This window comes from Echinops telfairi, unplaced genomic scaffold (genome assembly GCF_000313985.2).
Source record: "Echinops telfairi isolate 266 unplaced genomic scaffold, ASM31398v2 ScPeMD7_7467;HRSCAF=8505_1, whole genome shotgun sequence".
Taxonomy (NCBI): domain Eukaryota; kingdom Metazoa; phylum Chordata; class Mammalia; order Afrosoricida; family Tenrecidae; genus Echinops; species Echinops telfairi.
In genome coordinates this window covers 42,740,080-42,760,221 of record NW_022111368.1, presented here as the reverse complement: position 1 = coordinate 42,760,221, position 20,142 = coordinate 42,740,080, and positions in this window count along the sequence as shown.

Sequence of the window (20,142 nt, the reverse complement as noted above, 5' to 3'; positions counted from 1 at the left end):
ATGACGGCAGAGAGTTGTCACATGCTCATCATTTGATGAACTTCTCTTTTGAAGTGCTTATTCAGTCTTTGACCCATTTTCCATTGGGTTGTTTATCTTTACTGGTTGAATTATAGGAGTTATTTATATGTCCTAGATATGTGTCCTTTGTTAAACATTTATTGCAAATAACTTCTTGTCAGTAGCTTTCCTTTCTGGGACACATGGAGGATAGTTCAAAATATATATTTTTTATTCTATGGAAAATTACAACTATATATGAAAGTAATGAGAATAATATTATGGCGCTCCATGTACCCAATGTCAACAATTGTCAACCCAATCTTACTACATCCCCACTAAAATTTACCTTCTTCTAGCTCCCAAATCTACCCTTTTGTTTCTATTATTAACCTTATAGGCCTCTTTTGAAAACAGAAACATTGATAAAATTGTATTGAATATGTAATTTGAAAACTGAGGAACAATATGAATATTCAAAATGAATGTTCAAAGACAGATTTTTACAGACTTATATATTTCAGTTATTTGAGTTTATATCACACATAGACAATCCTTTAAAAGAACACAATGCTTAAGGCAGACATTCTCAATTAATTTAATTATGGCATGATGGAAAGATGACTCAGGAGAAACATTTCAGCTTAAAGTTTAAAGATGATCTCAAGGCAATCGTTTCAGGAGTTCAGCCTCAGTGCAAGGACTCCGGCCTCTGGAACCCACTTGAACTTCTGCTGTGCATTTCTCTCTCTGGACCAAGAGTCTTCTACAGATTCCTCAATCAGGCACCACCCAGTTATCCTGGTGTCGTGGCAAAGTTAGCCTCACAGGCCTTTAACGACTCATTCGACATTCATTTACTTGTCATATATTCAGTATATTAGATCTAATTGAATGACTAGTTAATACAAGAGATGTATTCTTGTACTTATATTACTTGAGGTCTCTGCAATGGGGGCTCTTTTAACCACTCCCTCCTTTCTAAACTTCCTCTCCTTTAGGTATATGTGATACTACTTTACTTGGATTTCATTGTACTTTTCTACTAAATCTCTTCCTGGGAAATTCTTCTTCCCTAACTCCTTCAGAGTGATTATTTCCTCAGAATTATTTTTACATTCTCAATTCATTTGGATGATTTCATCAGTATTCTTGTCCTTGGTTCCCACTTAATATTCTGATAGCCCATCTGCAGTCCAGACGACTCTACTGAATACCTGATCCCCATAGAGAGTTATCTGCTGAGCACTTCATTGGGGTGGACCCACAAGCGTCTGTCGCGACTAATCCATTCTCCCATTCTTCCATTCTAGTAGAAGTCATTGATTTATCCATTTTTCATTTATGGATAATTGCGTATGGGAATGTAAAATAGTATACCACTTTGGAAACAGTGTGGCAGCTCCTGGGACAGTTGATCAGAGAGTGACCACATAATCACACAATGCCATCCTCTGCATATAGAGTCAAGAATTGAATGCATGTGTCCACACTAACACGTGCATAATTTTCATAAAACACACAGATTAAAGCCAAACAGTGAAAACATCTCAAAATCCCATCAACTGATGAATGGATAAATAAGATTAAATAAAATACAATATCTCCAGACAGTACTCAATAACATCATCTTAGATTGATGAAATCAAAATTCCTGTCAATAATTGTGTTGAAATTTTTTTTGCCTAAAGTTTTCATTATCAATCTACCTGGTGGATGAGGAGCCTACAAGCTCCTTGAGATTACAAACTTTAGTCAAATGAGCAAGAATAAAGTGGGGTATTGTGTTAGGTCGGGTTGACTAGAAAAACAAATCCAGTGACACTCATCTGTGTGTATGAGAGAGCTTGATATCAAAGAGCAATTGAATATTGAGAAAACATCCCAGCCCAGTCCCAGTCAAGTCCATAAGTCTGATATTAGTCCATATGTCTGATACGAGTCCTTAAATTCCTCTTCAGACTTATGTAGCCACTTGCAATGATACTGAATGCAGGAAGATCCCTGACTAGTGAGTGAAAAGTCTTTTGGATCAAGTGGTGGTGGAAGCACCTCAGCGCTGGCACAGGTCTCCAGGTGGCTCCTCCAGCTCTCCAAGTGTGGCTACACACAGCTTGTCAACAGACAGAGTGTGGCCCACCTCCAGGTGGAAAGAGAGGGAGTTCCCAGAATCCTCTTGGTCACGCCCACCAGGAGGCATCATCAGGCTGGGACCTGATTGACAAGCTAAATTCCACCCTTTCACCCTATTTATCAAGTTGACACGAAATTACGTAACTACCACAGCTATGAAGGAAGAGATGTTGTTTTGCCCCCTGGGAGAGAATATGAAACACCAGGCATTGCAATATGCCTTACGTCAAGGATATGCATCCATTTATAATATTTTTCAGGGACCAGGAGAATGGACATAAAGCCTTTGGAAATGGCTGTGTATAAATGTTTGTGAACATATGGCAGGAATATAATTGTGTTAAAAACTTCCTATGTTTGGCAGGAGCAAAGGACTAGAATGCTTGCTCACTTTGTTGATCGGGTGTGTGCTTCCAGACGTCCATATGGAAAGGGCAAGCTATGCCCCAGTCATAGTTGAAGTTCTTTGTCCAGGGCCAAAGCAATGCCAGCACAGGGGCAGAGTGTTTGCTCTGAGGGTGGAGTCTGGGAATGTGCGGAAGATGCAGTTTCCTTCCAGTTTTGACAATTTTTTATGTAATCTGATTTAACGTCTCATATTACACATGTGACTTGGAAATATTTTTTCCCAGTTTATAACTTGACTTCATTTTCTTAAGAATTTCTGCTGAAAAGCTTACATTTAAAAATTTGGGGTTTAGTTGATCTTTTTTTTTTATGGATTGTTTTCTATGTCATATCTATGAAATGTTTGTCTTACTCAAGATCAAAAATATTTTCTTCCAGAAATTTTATAGTTTTAGGTTTTACATTTAGGCCTATAATCCATTTTAGTCAGTATCTGTACATGGTGAGGGACCCTGGTGCCGCTATTTGGTAAGTGATAGGCTGCTAACCTCAAGGTTGGTAGTTCAAAACCAGTAGCTATTCCATGAAAAAAAAAAAAGGAGTTTGTCTGCTCCTGTAAAGATTTATTGTCGCAGAAACAGGGTTGTTATAAGTGGAAATTGATTCAATGGCAGTGGGTTTGGTCTGGTATTTTGGTTTTGGTTTTTGGTGTATGATGGTGAGTTAGTTACTTGTGCCAGCCTGGCCAATAATCACATGTGGGGCTGGTTGAAAGGCGGAGGGATAAATGGGTGGTGAAGCCTCGCCTTTCTAGTTCTCGGGTCTCTTGTTTTGTGATGGTTGCACCAGGTGCAGCTGCCTTAGCAGTTCCCTGCTTCAGCTTGCAAGATTGACTTCCTACAAGACATTCCCAAGGAGAAGCCACATGGACCTATCCCGATGCAGCCCTGGGTGCTGGAGCAGCCATGTGGAGACCCCTGCCAGTGCTGAGATGCTTACACGTTCACTGACTCAGCTTTCCTCCTGCAGTCGGCATCATTGCCTCTGTTTTGTGAGGTGGAGGACTTTGTGGACTGGTGTTGGGTTAATGTTGGACTTGTGGGCTTGGGCAGCATTGGGTTGGGATGTTTTCGTGATGCACATTTTCTTTACATAAAACTCTCTCTTATACATGAGTTGCTGTGGATTTGTTTCTCCAAAGTACCTAGACTAATACAGATGGCGATATGGATCATAGTTGATAGCTTTTTTCCATATTCTTTACTCTTCTTTTTCCACTGATTAATCCTTGTACCTTTTCAAAATCTGTATCTTTATGGCCCTGCTTCTGGACCCTATTTTATTTTATTGATCTGTTTTTTGCCAATACCATGCTGGTAGCTGTAGCTTAATATTAAATCTTAAAACCAAGTATATAAATCTTTTAAATTTATTCTTCTTTTCCAACATTATTTCAGTTATTCTAGGTTCTTTGCTTTTTGATATAAATTTTAGAATCAGCTTGTGAATTTCTACAAAACTGTGGTTTCATATATTTTATTCTGGTGTTTTACTTGTTTTATGTGAGAAGGGTAAATTCAGTCCCTGTTATTATTAGATGTGGCAAGTTGGTTAAAACAAACAAACAAATAAACAAACAAGCAAAGACTGCCTTATTTTGGTATTAATGTCAGTCCAGAACCTATCACAGAGTCCTCCAAACTACTTATCCTGCCAGAAGGTTTCATGAGTAACTTGTCATTTGTTAATATGTCTTTTCTCATGAAAGGAATTCACTTATTTTCCATATGCATAGTTCTTGATGCTTTTTATTGCCTAAGGCCTATTGTCAGCTTAAATTCTCTTCATGAATTCTCTGGTTTTCCAAGTTGGGCTTCTGATGGTTCAATAAGATGTTGGGCTTTTTACTTTCAGGAGGGTGTAGCCCCGTTTCTGAGGACTCAGTTCACGAGTGATTCCCTTGCCACACTACACGAAGGCCAGAACTGAACTCTACCCACCTCCCCTGCTCGTTGCAGCATTGTCATTGCCAGTTAAACAAACTTGAGATAAAGGTCTGCTGTGGCCCACGTTGAAGACATCATGAACACTTCTGTGCTTTTGTGCCATACTGTTCACCTTAATCAGGGTTCTTTAGAAAAACATACATATAGACAGATTGGTTTATTTATATGTGTGTATGTATGTGTGTATAACATACACATAAAGAGCCCTAGTGGTGCTGTAGGGTAAGTGTTGGGCTGCTAACACCAAGGTAGGTGGTTCAAACCCCCTAGCTTCTCCCTAAGAAAAGATTAGGCTGTCTGGTCCCATAAAAATGTATAGTCTCAGAAACTCTATATGGGGTTTCCTATGAATTGGAGTTGGAATTGGTGTTTTTGATGGGGGTGGTGGTTATACATATATGTATATGCATATACACATGCATATACATATACAAACAAGGAGAAAAATTCATTAAATTAGTCTTAATTTCTGCAATTGGTCATGTGGCTGTAGTGGGTGCTCCACTACCCAATCCTTCATCAGGCACCTCACATTTTTCTCGACCCAAAACTTCATTCTTGTCAAGTATAGGCCATTAGTAGTTCTGCCTGAATTAAGTTGTAGTTTTCCATTGATTGTAATCACAAGATGTGGGAAACAGAAGGATTTCTCTCAAGCTGTCTCCCCCAAATCCAGACTTAGCTGCTTGAGAGTGACTGTACACTTGGAGGTCACCAAGAGCGGATTGGGAGTCATTCTCACTGAGAGGTATCAGCTGTCTAGATCAAGCAGACACCACTGTTTATCCCACAACAAATAGGGCCCATTCCCTTCTGACATTGTTCCCTTGAAGGAGTGCCTGAAGGCAAGCCCGGGACCACTCTAGGATGACTAAGCTTATCGAGTCCAGGGTCCACCCATCTTGCCACACATGCCCCCCTATTCCCTCCTCTTACTATTGTGCGTTCACCCCTAGGTCATCCCCCTCCTATTGCTTGTATTGCCTATGTTACAACCCCTCCCTTTGACCTAGGTTGTTATCTGCTATCAGGGGGCTTGCATGCCTCCCAAGATAGTAATTGCCTGCTTTATTGTATGAGACACCAGAATGATCAAACCTGTTCAAGGATGAATTGTACTGCCCCTCTCTGTGACGCATGATGCTGTGATGTATCCCCCTAAAGTAATATGCTGCGTGGTTAGCAATAAATAAGGAGGCTTCCTGGTTCTCGGGAGGCGGCAGAGGGAGGAGGACGAGGGTGGCTACTCCCGCGAGGGAGGCTGCTTCTGCTCTGGCGGCCGGGTTCCCCCCCACAAGGACCACCAAGTGGGGCGGAGGTGAGCAATGCTACCATGTAACATGTCTGACGATATTATTGTAATATCTCTCATGCTCTCGATGACTTTAATATAATACTTATATATCTCAACCGTACAATTGTGCTTACTGAACCCGTGGGTAGTATTAGTAGCAGCGGGTGGGGGCTGACCCCTCTCACCCCCCATCGCCACTTTAACATAATACTACAACAAGACATGATAATATTAAAGGACACCCAAAGGGATCTCCTGTGTTTCAAGCACAGTCTTGTTTACTACCATTGTGAAATAACAGTTCAATTTTCTCTTGGTAATCAGGATCAGTAACAAGGCAGTATAGTAACTCCCTTCTTTGCCTGTTGATTCAGAGGCATGAGGAGCACAAAGTGGCTGAGCGGCATTCTTAACTTCTAGTTCAATGGAGTCGGTGTTGCATCTCCTTGGTGGAAGTATTTCTCCCTTGGAACTAAGACCCTCAGACCAGAGTAGCACAGGATTGCCAGGACAGAAAACCCTCCCACAAACAAACAAACAAACAAATAAATAAATAAATAAAAACATGAGTGATACACTAAAGGTAGTAGTAAGTGTTGTCGCTGTGATTTCGATCCATTGGTTCCCAATCTCTGAATCCTGACTATACTAGAGTCTGATTTAGAGTATAGAGGAGAGCGAGTGAACACGCAGTGTTCCTAGTGTTCCTGATCATATACGCACAGGTCTATTTCAAGCAAAACATGTTTCAACATGTCTTTGAGACATGAATGTATGTGTATCTCATGTGAATGCTCATTAAAGGATGATCTCAGCAAAAGAGAATTAATGATAGAGTGGGATGCATTCTGGGGATGCCAGTCGGCCTTTCTCTTCAGCCACTCCCGCCATTACCCAATGGGCTCAGGAACAAAGTGGCCATGGTGGCAGGGACAGAAGTTATTTGGGGTCAGCACTGCTGTGTGTCCAAACTTCCAGAACATAGAACAACACTGAGTCATTTGGATGGCTGCAGATAAGTTCTCACAGTAAAAATTTTCTCCATCTCATTAGGGGGCTTTATTACAACAACAACAGACCCAATCAAAACAGGGACTTCCAAGCTTTACACACCTACATAGAAGATATGTTCAGGAAAAAAAAAAAAAAGAAGATATGTTCAGAAACAATAGCTTCATGTTTTGATATTTTTATTTGATAAAGTTTTCTAAAATTTTGTAGTGATACTTTTTAACTTCACTTCATACAACCTACTGGAGAATACTCCCCAGGCCTGCAAGATATTGCCACCTACCTGGCACTGTGACTGAATTTTCAAATGGCCATTCCACTATTCTATCAAGCCAGCTGCTTCAGGATGCTGGGGAACATGGTAAAACCAGTGAGTTTATTGAGCATGAGGCCATTGCTGTACTTCATTTGTTGTTAACTTGATCAGGGGCAATGCTATGTGGGAAAACATGATGGTAGATAAAGAATTCTGTAAGTGTAAGTCTACTGATGGTGATTTTACCAATAACATGGTGTACAGGGAAGGCAAATATATATATATATATAGATTAAATGTCTATTCTGATGAAAATAAATGCTACTCTTTCCATGACACATGTGGTCCAATTTAATCCACCTGTCATCATACTGCTTGCTGATCACCCTGGGGAATAGTTCCATGTTAGGGACTTGTAGTATTAATTTATTTGGGGAGGTGGGGCGTCAGCCACGGGTTCAGTAATGCACAATTGTACCCATGGGTTCAGTAATGCACAATTGTATGGTTGAGATGTATATATATTATATTAAAGTCATCAAGAGCATGAGAGGTAGAAGAGAGGTATTACAATAATGCAGTCAGACACATTACATGGTAGCATTGCTCACCTCAGCCCAGCTTGGTGGTCCACGTGGAGAGAGGTGGAAGGAAAGGAGGAAGGGAAAGGGAACAAGGGAGATAGGATGGGAGAGGAGAGGGGGAAGAGAAGGGAGAAACCAGGGAGAGCCCAGCGACAGAGAGATCTATTGCTGACCCACGCTTATATAGCTTTTGGGGGCGTGCCTGCCCACTAATTACAGGTAGAGACATACGTCATAGGAAGGGGTTGCACTATAGGTTACACAGTAATGAGAGGGGTGGTCTAGGGACATACACACAATAGGAAGAGGAGGGATTGGGGTATACATGTGACAAAATGGGTGGATCCTAGATTTAGGATGGCAGCTTAACTTTGACCTGTTCTCTGGGTCTCCATAGGAACCACTATCAGTAGGGTGTAAATTCCGCCTACAGGAGCCTGTCCATTGTCCCCAACAGCAGGGAGCAGGCCCACTGCAGTCTGGCAACTGATCGCCCTGGGGGGATGGCGTGGGGGTGGGGGTGGGGGTGGGGGAATGCCTGTGCATCTGATCTCCCCCCAAAGGGACTCAGTGTAAGATTCGAAAGATTAGGCAGTCAGCATTGCTGAGCCCCAGTAACCTTTGTCCCTGCCACCATGGCCACCTTGTTCATGAGCCCATTGGGCACTAACAGGAGAAGCTGAAGAGAAAGGCTGACTGGAATCTACAGAATCCATCATCCTTCCTACCCACTTTCTCATTCAAATCCTCTTTTGCTGAGGTAACATTTGGTGAGCATTCAGATGAGACACAGACACATTTATATCTCTTGCCCATTCATAGAAGTCTATCCACATAACTCTTTCCAATGTTCTTTGTTCCAATTTTCCAGCTGTACTTCTGTGACATCCTTAACCATCTTGCCAATTCCTTGGCCATCGCTCATGAATCATTATACAATGACACCTCTGGTCATTAATCGCTCCAGGCAAGAAGAAATTTCCCTTCACCACTGTCATTCAGGAAGGTCCCAGAAAGGGACTGTAGGACATAGTTTCAAGTGGCCTCTGCATTTTGCACGTGATAATCATCTGCAGACAAGCTCCATTGTTTTCTTTTCCTCAGTAAGATGACAAGGGGTCACACATACAGGCTGGGAGAGAGAAGATGATATAGTAGGAGTGGGGGCCATGGACATTTGGAGAACTTCCTCATGTAAATGAGTTGTTCCTAGTTCTAATCTTGTATATACCATTTCTGTTTTATTGTGGACTCTTGCTGTCCATGCCCAACTTCATGGCTATGTGGATTAGACAACACCCAGTTCGTGATGAGTAGCTCAGGTTTCATGGTAACCTAGTTAGAAGTTTCTACTAAGGCTGAAAACTGTTTCTCAAAAGCGAGTATTGTTTGCAGACGACGGTGTTAGTAGGTGCCTTCAAGTTAGTTCTAGCTCAGAGCTACCTATATATAACAGAAGGTTACTGCTTTGGTTTATGATTTACCTATGTAGAGACACCAGTACATGCCCACATGTATTATTTTCCATTTGTAACAATGAAAATACATCCTGCATATCAGAATTACATCCTGCATATCAGAATTACAATTAATCACAGTAGCAAAATTACAGTGATGAAGTAGCAACAAAAAAAATTTTTTGGTTGGGGGGGTCACCACAACATGAGGAAATGTATTAAAGGGTCACAACATTAGGAAGTTTGAGGACCACTGCTCTATGGGTTATGTGACAAACTGGATATTCCTGCAGGCTTTTATTTAGAAATCCGTAGACAGGTAATGGGAAGGGTAAATTGGGGGAGTTCTTAACAAAATAATTATTTGCAGTCTGGAGGCAGAACACAAACTTGGCCAACTTTTTTTTCTCTTATGTCCTTCAGTTTAGGCCTACTTCAGTTTATGCCCTTTCGTTAAGGCCCACCAATACTATGGAAGGTAATCTTTATTTTTAGACCAACTGAATCAATCACCTATAATTAGATCACAGCAGCAACCAGTATTTGATCAAAAAGTTAAGCACCATAGCCGAATAAAAATCTCTACAAGGTTGGGAAAGACCCTGTCTTCCCAAATGACTAAGAATCCTTTTCTCCAGCAGTCTCCCACTTCCCACAGCAGGGCTCAGGATCTACTTCCATTGATCTCTCAAGTTTCCCTCAAACCTTCATCTTTTGTGGGGAAACTCCTGAGTTCTCTCTATTCTTATTCGAGTTTAAGCTTTGGGAGAAAAATCCATTAATTTTCCTTTATCTCTCCACTTCCTAGATGAGTAAACTGAAATATAGAAAAATTTAAATAACTTGGTCCTGGAGGATTTTGAACTGTTTGGCTTCAGACCTGAGATTCTTAATTACTGCACTATGGGAATCAGCATGGCCTCTGAGAAGTGACAACACCCCTAGCATCTGAAAGATGATGGTAAGTTATGATGCCCCTCACTAAACATGAGGAACTCCTGCAGAATATGAGAAGTGATGCGACAGGGCTACTGATAACAGTGATGGAAAAATGTAGAAACAGGAGCATTAAGTTTGAAGTCCAACAGAGTCAAAGCCCTGCAACCACAAAAACTACCAAACACCTACCACTTCTTGCTTACACGAATGACTCTTGCGTTTTACCAATGGAATCAATCTAGGCAATGGAAATAGAGGACGATGTTTAGTTTCACAGGTGAAAAGCAGTGAGAATACAGTAGCATCAAATTAAGAACTTCATCAATAGGAGCCCTCAACATCCAGCTCCAATTTGGTGCAGGTAGAATACTTTGTAAAACATTCTATTAGAACAGTGGTTCTCAACCTTCCTTATGCCGCAACCCTTTAATACAGTTCCTCATGTTGTGGTGACCACCCAACCATACAATTATTTCCGTTGCTACTTCGTAACTGTAATTTTGCTACTGTTGTGAATTGGGTGACTCCTATGAAAGGGTCGTTTGACCCCCAAAGGAGTAGCGACCCACAGGTTGAGACTGCTGAATTAGACTATGCTATCTTATGTACTCTATCCAGTGACTAAACATACTAGTCTTCCTATGAAAAAATAAACTACCAGGAGATCCAGTCACTGATTGCCCTTGACTCTTAACAGAATCCAAATTAGAACTACCATCTTAAATGAATCATTCCTTTAATAAGGATCAGCACAAACCTGGTTCATGTGAGGCAGAGGTTACAGTCTCAAATAGTCAGCTTTTCCAAATTCCTGTTCCACTCCATCGTCTCTAGCTTCAATTACTTCCACTCTCCTCCATGCTCTCCCTGCTATCTTTGGGTGCAGTAATTCACTACAGCTTTCACAGAACTCACAAACCATACATACTTCTAGTTAATTGGTTCATTAGAGAAGTAGTGAGACAGTTCAGGAGTGAGATCAATTTAGAAGTAACAGGACAATTCAGACAGATTTACTCCATGAGGGAAGCTTCTTTTCACCTCCTGAAGCTGGACCCTGCTGGGCTCTTCTTTGTCAAGTGGTCCATCTCTTAGCTCTATGGATTGGCAAGTCTCACTGCAGCTATCTAGCACCACTCTTCCTGTCTCCTGTGTTACAGCTGTCTCTACCTTCTGAGTCTAGGAGGCCCTTATCATGGGGACCCTGGGTCCAGAGCACATGCTCTGTTCCTAGATATTCTTTCTGGCTTATAGTGAGATCCTACACTTCTGCCACTAAGATGGCTCATTTTAAGCTTAGCAGATGGGAAAACGAACCAATTTTGTTAAGGCTTCACACACCTTATTTGTATGGTCTCACTCCCATAAGGATGCCATGCACCTTATTCATATTATTTGCAAGCTATCCAAATCCCCTTGGTAGGTCACAAGCATCTCATTGCACACTCTCACCTAGGCATTTGGTGGAAGTTACAAGACTACAGTTAGAAGAGCCGTATTTAGTAAATCAGAGGGAATGTTATCAGAGCTTACATTGTGAAATTCTGTTTGCAGAAGACTATGGATGTCAGTGGAAGCCCAAAATACATTTACAGGATCTATACGTGGAATAAGCCTCCAGTAACTTCCTTCTGACCATAATTGGAGGATGAAAATTACTTGGTTATCAGACAGAGTATTGTAGAGATGGTTATAATCAATTAAAATAAAAAATTGTTGTGATAAGAGTTGTATGAGCCCCTAATAAAGTGATTTAAAAAAAAATCTCCAACCTAAAAAAAACTACTAATAAAATTAAATTAAAAATTGGATTTGGTTAAAACCTTGTCATTTGATCTCTTTTGATACTTTGAGCTTGATCTGGTTTTTAATATTTTATATACATATATTTTTTCAAACAGGTTTATTACCTCTGTTGTATTTTGTTACTGTTGGTAGCATTCTTGACTCTCGGTATTTTTCTGTTTTTCAGTATATGACACCCTGGATAGGTGAATCTATGAGACAATAACTAGATTAAGGGTTCCTGATGGGGCGACATGGAAGGGGAGGTGAAGGTGGTAATGGGGAGCTGACATCAAGGAGTACAAGAAGAAAGAAAATGCTTTTAAGCCGATTGTGATGGTAATTGTACAACACTGCTTGATATCACCAAACTATTGAATGGTATGTCTGGATTATGTCCTAAAAAGTGGTTTTAAAAAAAAAGTAATTCATTGCAGTGTACCTCTGAATCTCTGAAACCTTCCTTAGAATCACCCAGTGGACCCCGAATCCTATAAAAAATCGAATTCCTTTGTAACCATGGTGTCTCACGGTTATTCTCATATGCAATCTCTTATAGCAGCAAGTTAAAGAAATAAATCTAACTTTGGTTATCTACACAGGTGTATTGGTGGTTTGGGGCTGATGGGTTTCTATATCGTGGCTATAATGGGTAGCCAATAGATATTCCCTGAAGGGCAAAGTTGGGCAGCTGACCAATTTACTAGATTGTCTCTGGTTAATTTCCATACTACCTGAGAGTCTACTGTGTGAAGTGAGTTGCATCCTCCCCTTCCTTTCCAGGGATTGCACAACTTTATCATCAGCAACCGCTTTTATTACAAGGTTATTTTTGAAAAGATTCACCATCTATGCTACAAAATCTATGTTAGGGTGGGCAGGATATCTTTTTTCCCCAGGCATAGATACATGTGATGAAAACAGTTGTATCCCCTTTCTCAAACAGTGGAACTACAGGGGCAAAGGGGCCAAGAGCAACATTTAGTCATGGACCAAGTATGATGAACTTTCCTGAAGAATCAATTCTTCTGAAAGATTCTGGGGAAAATTAGTAATTTAGTCAGTAAGGTAAAATAACATTTTGCCTTTATTTACTTATACTTTAAAAATAGCTTTGTTAACACTTCATCCACATGTCATACAATACAACAATTCGATCATATAAAGAAGAGTTGCATATTTATCACCATGGTCAATTCTAGAACGTTTTTTCCTCCTTGTACTCCCTGTTATTCATGTGATTATGTTTTTACTAATTGTGTGAAAAATATACACAACAAAATAGTCTCAAATTCAACATTTCTACATGTATAATGCAGTGCTATTGATTATACTCTTCTTGTTGTACAATCATTATTGATATCCTTTTTATTTTTTATTTTTATATCATTTTATTAGGAGTTCATACAACTCTTATCACAATCCATACATACACCAATTGTGCAAAGCACACCTGAACATTCATTGCCCTCATCATTCCCAGAACACTTGCCCTCCATCTAAGCCCCTGGCATCAGCTCCTCATTTTTCCCCTCCCTCCCCATACCCCCTCCCTCATGAACCCTTGACAATTCATAAATTATTATTTTGTCGTATCTTGCCTTGTCCGACATCTCTCTTCACCCACTTTTCTGTTGTCTGTCCTCCAGGGAGGTGGTCACATGTAGATCCTTATAATCGGTTCCCCCTTTCCAACCCACCCTCCCTCCACCCTCCCAGTATTGCCACTCTCACCACTGGTCCTGAAGGGATCATCCGCCCTAGAGTCCCAGTGTTTCCAATTCCTGTCTGTACCAGTGTCCATCCTCTGGTCTAGCCAGATATGTAAGGTAGAATTGGGATCATGATAGTGGGGGGCGGGGGGTGGGGTGGGAGGGAGGAAGCATTTAGGAAGTAGAGGAAAGTTGTATGTTTCATGGTTGCTACATCACACCCTGACTGGCTCATGTCCTGTTGATATCTTTTTTCAAACCATTCTACCACCATTAACATAAACTCAATGGCGCCTAAGCCACAACTCTTCCTCCATATGAGAACGAACATGGATATTTTATGGAGAAGAAATAAAATTCAAGAGATTCCAAGACAATTTCTCATATACTATACAGAATGTTTAACTTGCCTCTATGCTGCTGTTTAACTTGCCTCTGCAGGCAGTTAGCACTTCCATTGAAAATCTGAAGCTTCTGGCTCATGTCCTGTTGATATCTTTTTTCAAACCATTCTACCACCATTAACATAAACTCAATGGCGCCTAAGCCACAACTCTTCCTCCATATGAGAACGAACATGGATATTTTATGGAGAAGAAATAAAATTCAAGAGATTCCAAGACAATTTCTCATATACTATACAGAATGTTTAACTTGCCTCTATGCTGCTGTTTAACTTGCCTCTGCAGGCAGTTAGCACTTCCATTGAAAATCTGAAGCTTTAGTTAATGTAACTCTCAGTATTATGTGGTACATGCTCACCCTTTTTCTATCAATTAATTTCTTAGACTATCAGTCAGGGCTCACCTGAAAGCACTTGTTGTTATTGTTTTGTTTGTTTTTAATTATTTTATTGGGGGCTCATACAACCCTTATCACAATCCATACATACATCTATTGTGCCAAGCACATTTGTACATTTGTTGCTCTCATCATTCTCAAAGCATTTGCTTTCGACTTGAGCCCTGGTATCAGCTCCTCATTGTTTCCCCTCCTTCCTTCCCGACTGATAATTTATAAATCATTATTTTTCCATGTCTTATACTGATCGGTCTCCCTCATCCACTTTTTTGTTGACCATTCCCCAGGGAGGGGGTTATATGTAGCTCCTTGTAATCGTTTCCCCCTATTTTCCCCCCCTTCCCTCCACCCTCCCACCCCCCCGCCCCATTTCGCTACTCTTACCACTGGTCCTGAAGGGTTCATCGGTCCTGGATTCCCCGTGTTTCTGGTTCCTATCTGTACCAGTGTACAGATCCAGTCTAGCTGGATTTGTAAGGTAGAATTGGGATCATGATAGTGGGAGTGAGGAAGCACTGAAGAACTAGAGGACATTTGTATCTTTCATTGTTGCTACACTGCACCCTGACTGGCTCATCTCCTCCCCGCAGCCCTTCTGTAAAGGGATGTCCAGTTGCCTACAGATGGGCTTTGGGTCCCCACTCCACACTCCCCCTCATTCACAATGATAGGACTTTTTGTTCTTTGATGCCTGATACCTGATCCCTTTGACACCTCGTGATCACACAGGCTGGTGTGCTTCTTCCATGTGGGTTTGTTGCTTCTGAGCTAGATGGCCGCTTGTTTACCTTCGAGCCTTTAAGACCCCAGACACGATATCTTTTGATAGCTGGGCACCATCAGCTTTCTTCACCACATTTGTCTATGCACCTACTTTGTCTTCACTTGTTGTTATTGTTAACACTGAATCCACCCTGAGACATTCTTTGCTATGCTACCCATAATTTGTTATGATCCGTGCAGCTGAAGGCTTTTGTATAATCAATAAAACACAAGTAAATATTTTTCTGGTATGTGATTTGCTTTTGGCAACTCCATGTACAACAGAACAAATCACTGCTTGGTCTTGTGTCTCGCAATTGTTATGTTTGAACTGAATTTTGTAGCCACTATACCAAGTCATCTCATTGAGGGTCTTCCTCTTTTTCACCAACCCTCTACCAAGAATAATGCCCTTTTCTATGGACTGGTCTCTCTTTATAAATAATTTTATTGGGGGCTCTTAAAGCTCTTGTAACAATCCATGCATCAATTGTATCAAGCATATTTGTACATATGTTGCCATCATTATTTTCTAAACATCTATTTTCTATTTGAGCCCTTGGAATCAGCTTCTCTTTTTTCTTTTTCTGCCCCTGCTCCCACCCACATGACCTCTTGATAAATTATAATTATTTTCATATCTTACACTGACTGGTCTCCCTTCCCCCACGTTCCTATTGTCCGTCCCCCTGGGAGGGGCGGTTACGTGTCAATTATTGTGATCCATTCCCCCTTTCTCCTCTCCTCCCCCCTACCCTCCTGGTATCTTACTCCACTTCTGTCCCTGAGGGGTTTATCTGACCTGGATTCTGTGTGTCCTGAGCTCTTATCTGTACCAGTGTACATGCTCTGGTCTAGTCAGATTGAAAGGCAGGACTGGGGTCATGAGAGTTGGAGGGAATGGAAGCCTCAAGGAATCAGAAGAATATTGTGTTTCATCAGTGTTATACTGCACCCTGGTTGACTCATCCCTTCCTTGCGACTCTTCTGTGAGGGACGTCCCATTGTCTACAGATGGGTTTGGGGTCTCTGCTCTGACCCCCCTCATTCTCAAAAATATGTGTTTTTATAGTTAGTTAGTTAGTTTGTTTTGGGTCTTATGATGCCTGTTACCTGATCCTGTTGACACCTCATGATTGCACAGGCTGGTGTGCTTCTTCCATGTGGGCTTGTTGCTTCTCTGCTAGATGGCTGATTGTTTAACTTCAAGCCTTTAATACCCCAGATGCTCTATCTTTTGATAGCACCATCAGCTTTCTCCGCCACATTAGCTTATGTATCCATTTTGTCTTCAGCGATCATGCGCAGAGGATGAGCATTACAGAATGCCAGGTTTTTAGGACAAAGTGTTCTTGCGTTGAGGGAGGGCTTGAGCAGAGGCCCAAAGTCCATCCACTACTTTAATGTATTGCCATATAAATATATGTACATAGGCCAATACCTCAATTTTTAAAAAATAATTTTATTGGGGACTCATACAACTCTTATCACAATCTATACATACATTCATTCATCGTGTCAAGCACATTTGTACATTTGTTACCATCATCATTCTCAAAACATTTGCTTTTGACTTGAGCCCTTGGTATCAGCTCCTCATTTTACCCCCTCCTTCCCGCCACCCCTCCCTCACGGACCCTTAATAATTTATAAATCTTTTTTTTTTTCTGTCTTACACTGTCTGATGTCTCCCTTCACCCACTTTTCTGTTGTCTGTCCCCCAGGGAGGGGGCTGTATGTAGATCATTGTGATCAGTTCCCCTTTTCTCCCCCACCTTCCCCTTCCCCTGCTGGTATCGCTACTCTCATTATTGGTCCCGAAGGGTTTATCTGTCCTGGATTCCCTGTGTTTCTAGTTCTCATCTGTATCAGTGTACATTCTCTGGTCTAGCTGGATTTGTAAGGTAGAATTGGGATCATGATAGTGGAGGGGAGGAGCATTAAAAAACTAGAGGAAAAGTTGTAAGTTCCATTGTTGCTATACTGCACCCTGACTGGTTTGTCTCCTCCCCGCGACCCTTCTGTAAGGGGATGTCCAGTTGCCTAAAGATAGGTCTCCACTCCAATACCCCTATTGTTTATGAATATATTTACATATGTACACACCTATGTTTATACCTTTATCCATAGCTTTGCTTCCTGCATCTTTCCTCTGTTCCCTTTTACTTTCCTCTTGTCCCACCATCATGCTCGCCCTTGTTCTGCTGCAACTGTTTAATGATCTTCAGCAAAATTTTACTTGCAAGTGATATTAATGATAGTTTAACTTCTTCAGCCAGTATATGTATATTAAAAGATTTATTGCAAGGAATTGACTTAGGTAATAGTGGAAGCTAGCTAGCCTAGTACACAATCCCTAGGGCAGGCCCTCAGGAAGGCAAGGCTGAAACTTTCTGGCATGGACTGAAACCCCTGTCTTTTAGGCAGGTTTTCTTCTTACAGATGCTGCAGTCCTGCGCTTTCAACTGGTTGCATCAGGTCCATCCAAATGACCTAAAATAATCTCACTGATTATGAACTTTAATCAATTCTATGAAATACCTTATACCACTTCATAGCAATACTTAGATTTGTGTTTAATTGAAATTGGGGACTATAATGATTTTCTTTTTTTAAATCATTTTATTAGGGGCTCATACAACTCTAATCACAATCAATACATATATCAATTGTGTAAAGCACATTTGAGCATTCATTGCCCTCATCATTCTCAAAACATTTGCTCTCCACCTAAGCCCTTGGCATCAGGTCCTGATTTTTCCCCCTCCCTTCCCTCTCACCCCTCCCTAATGAACCCTGGATAATTTATAAATTATTATTTTGTCATATCTTGCCCTGTCCGACGTCTCCCTTCACCCACTTTTCTGTAGTCCGTCCCTCAGGGAGGAGGTCACATGTAGATCCTTGTAATCGGTTCTCCCTTTCCCTCTATGCTCCCAGTATCGCCACTCACACCACTGGTCCTTAAGGGATCATCTGCCTTGGATTCTCTGTGTTTCCAGTTCGTATCTGTACCAGTGTACATCCTCTGGTCTAGCCATATTTGTAAGGTAGAATTGGGATCATGATAGTGGGGGAGGAGGAAGCATTTAGGAACTAGAGGAAAGTTGTATTTTCATCATTGCTACATCGCACCCTGACTGGCTTGTCTCCTTCCCGAAACCCTTCTGCAAGGGGATCTACAGTGGCCTACAAATGGGCTTTGGGTCTCCACTCTGCACCCCGCCCCTCATTCACTATGATAAGATTTTTTATTCTGATGATGCCTGATACCTCATCCCTTCAACAGCTTGTGATCGCACAGGCTGGTGTGCTTCTTCCATGTGGGCTTTGTTGCTTCTGAGCTAGATGGCTGCTTGTTTACCTTCAAGCCTTTAAGACCCCAGACCCTATATCTTTTGATAGCAGGGCACCATCAGCTTTCTTTACCACATTTGCTTATTCACTTGCTTTGTCTTCAGCGGTTGTGTCGGGAAAGTGAGCATCACAGAATGCCAATTTAATAGAAGAAAGTATTCCTGCATTGAGGGAGTACTTGGAGGCCCAATGTCCTTCTGATACCTTAATACAAAACCTATAAATATATGTGCACATAGATCTATTTCCCCATCCTCATATATAAATATATTTGCATATGTACATGCCTTTATTTAGACCTCTATAAATGCCCTTTGCCTCCTACCTCTTTCTTCTATTTCTTTTGACTTTCCTCTTGTCATACTATCATGCTTAGTCTTCATTTGGGTTTCAGTAATTCCTCTTGGTTACATTACCCCTGATCATGCCCTACCAGGCCTCCTATACCCTCATAAGTATTTTCTTAGGGTTGCCATAATCAATTACAAAAATCTTGGTGTGGTCCCAAACAATAAACATTTATTCTCTTAAAGTTCCGGAGACTCACTTATTCAATTCACTGCCATCATGTTGATTCCGACTCATAGTGACCCTATAGGACAGAGTAGAACTGCCCTTTGGGTTTCGGGGACTGTAAATATTTATAGGAATATCACCTTATCTTTTTTCTTCAGAGTTGCTGGTGGTGTGGAACTGCTGACTTTGTCAACATGTAACCCACTCAGCAGGACAATGCTCCTGCTGTGGGGAAGAATCCTTCTTTGCTTCCTCCTGGATTTTTGAGGTTCTAGCATTTCTTGTTGTTCCGTGGCTTGTATCTGCATTACTCCAGTCTTCTGCTTCTGTTGTCCCATGGCTTTGTGTTCTTTCTCCAATAAGGACACCAGCCATTAAATTTAGGATACACTCTAATGCAGTATGACCTCATTGAACTTAATTATGTCTACCCACACCCTATTTCCAAATAAAGTCTGGTTCTGAGGTTATGGGTAGGCATGGAGTTTGGGAGACACACTATTTAACCCACTATACCCCCTGATATTGTACATAGTGTGAACAGGTGAAAGTAAAAACAATTCACTGTGAATTCATTTAAACTTAGTTTTGTATTTTATTAATTCTAATGGCATAGATTCATAGATTTTAAAAGTTAGGAGGAAAACATTATGTTCTGTTTTAAAAACAGTGTTTGATTTCATGGCTCTACACTGACAGATGGTGAGTCAATCAATGCCTTTCTGGTTAGTCCATTGTTTACAGTGTGGAAGGAATGCCAAAAGAGAGGTGTCTGACAAGTACTACAGGACAAATGCCAACTGCCAACCAAACTCTCCAGTCTGGTTTTAATTTGGGTTGAGGTCTTCAGTAGTTGAATTCTAAAATCAGGTATTCTCATACACCCCCAATCTTATTGTTGAAATGAAAAGAAAACCACCCCACTAGCACATAATTAAAACAAAGCTCTTAATATCTCCTATCATTTATATCATTCAAGGCTCTTTGTCAATAACCTCATTTTAGCTGTTACAAGAACATTTCTTCCACTTCTGTGTAGGTGCAAGTGGTTAAGGGGCTCAGCTTTTTACTGAAAGGCTGGAAATTTAAATCCATCCAGAAGTACTCTGGGAAGAAAGGTCCTGAAGCACTGCTCTATTTCGTCACACCTGAGGCCATCATGATTGGGAGTAATGTCACAG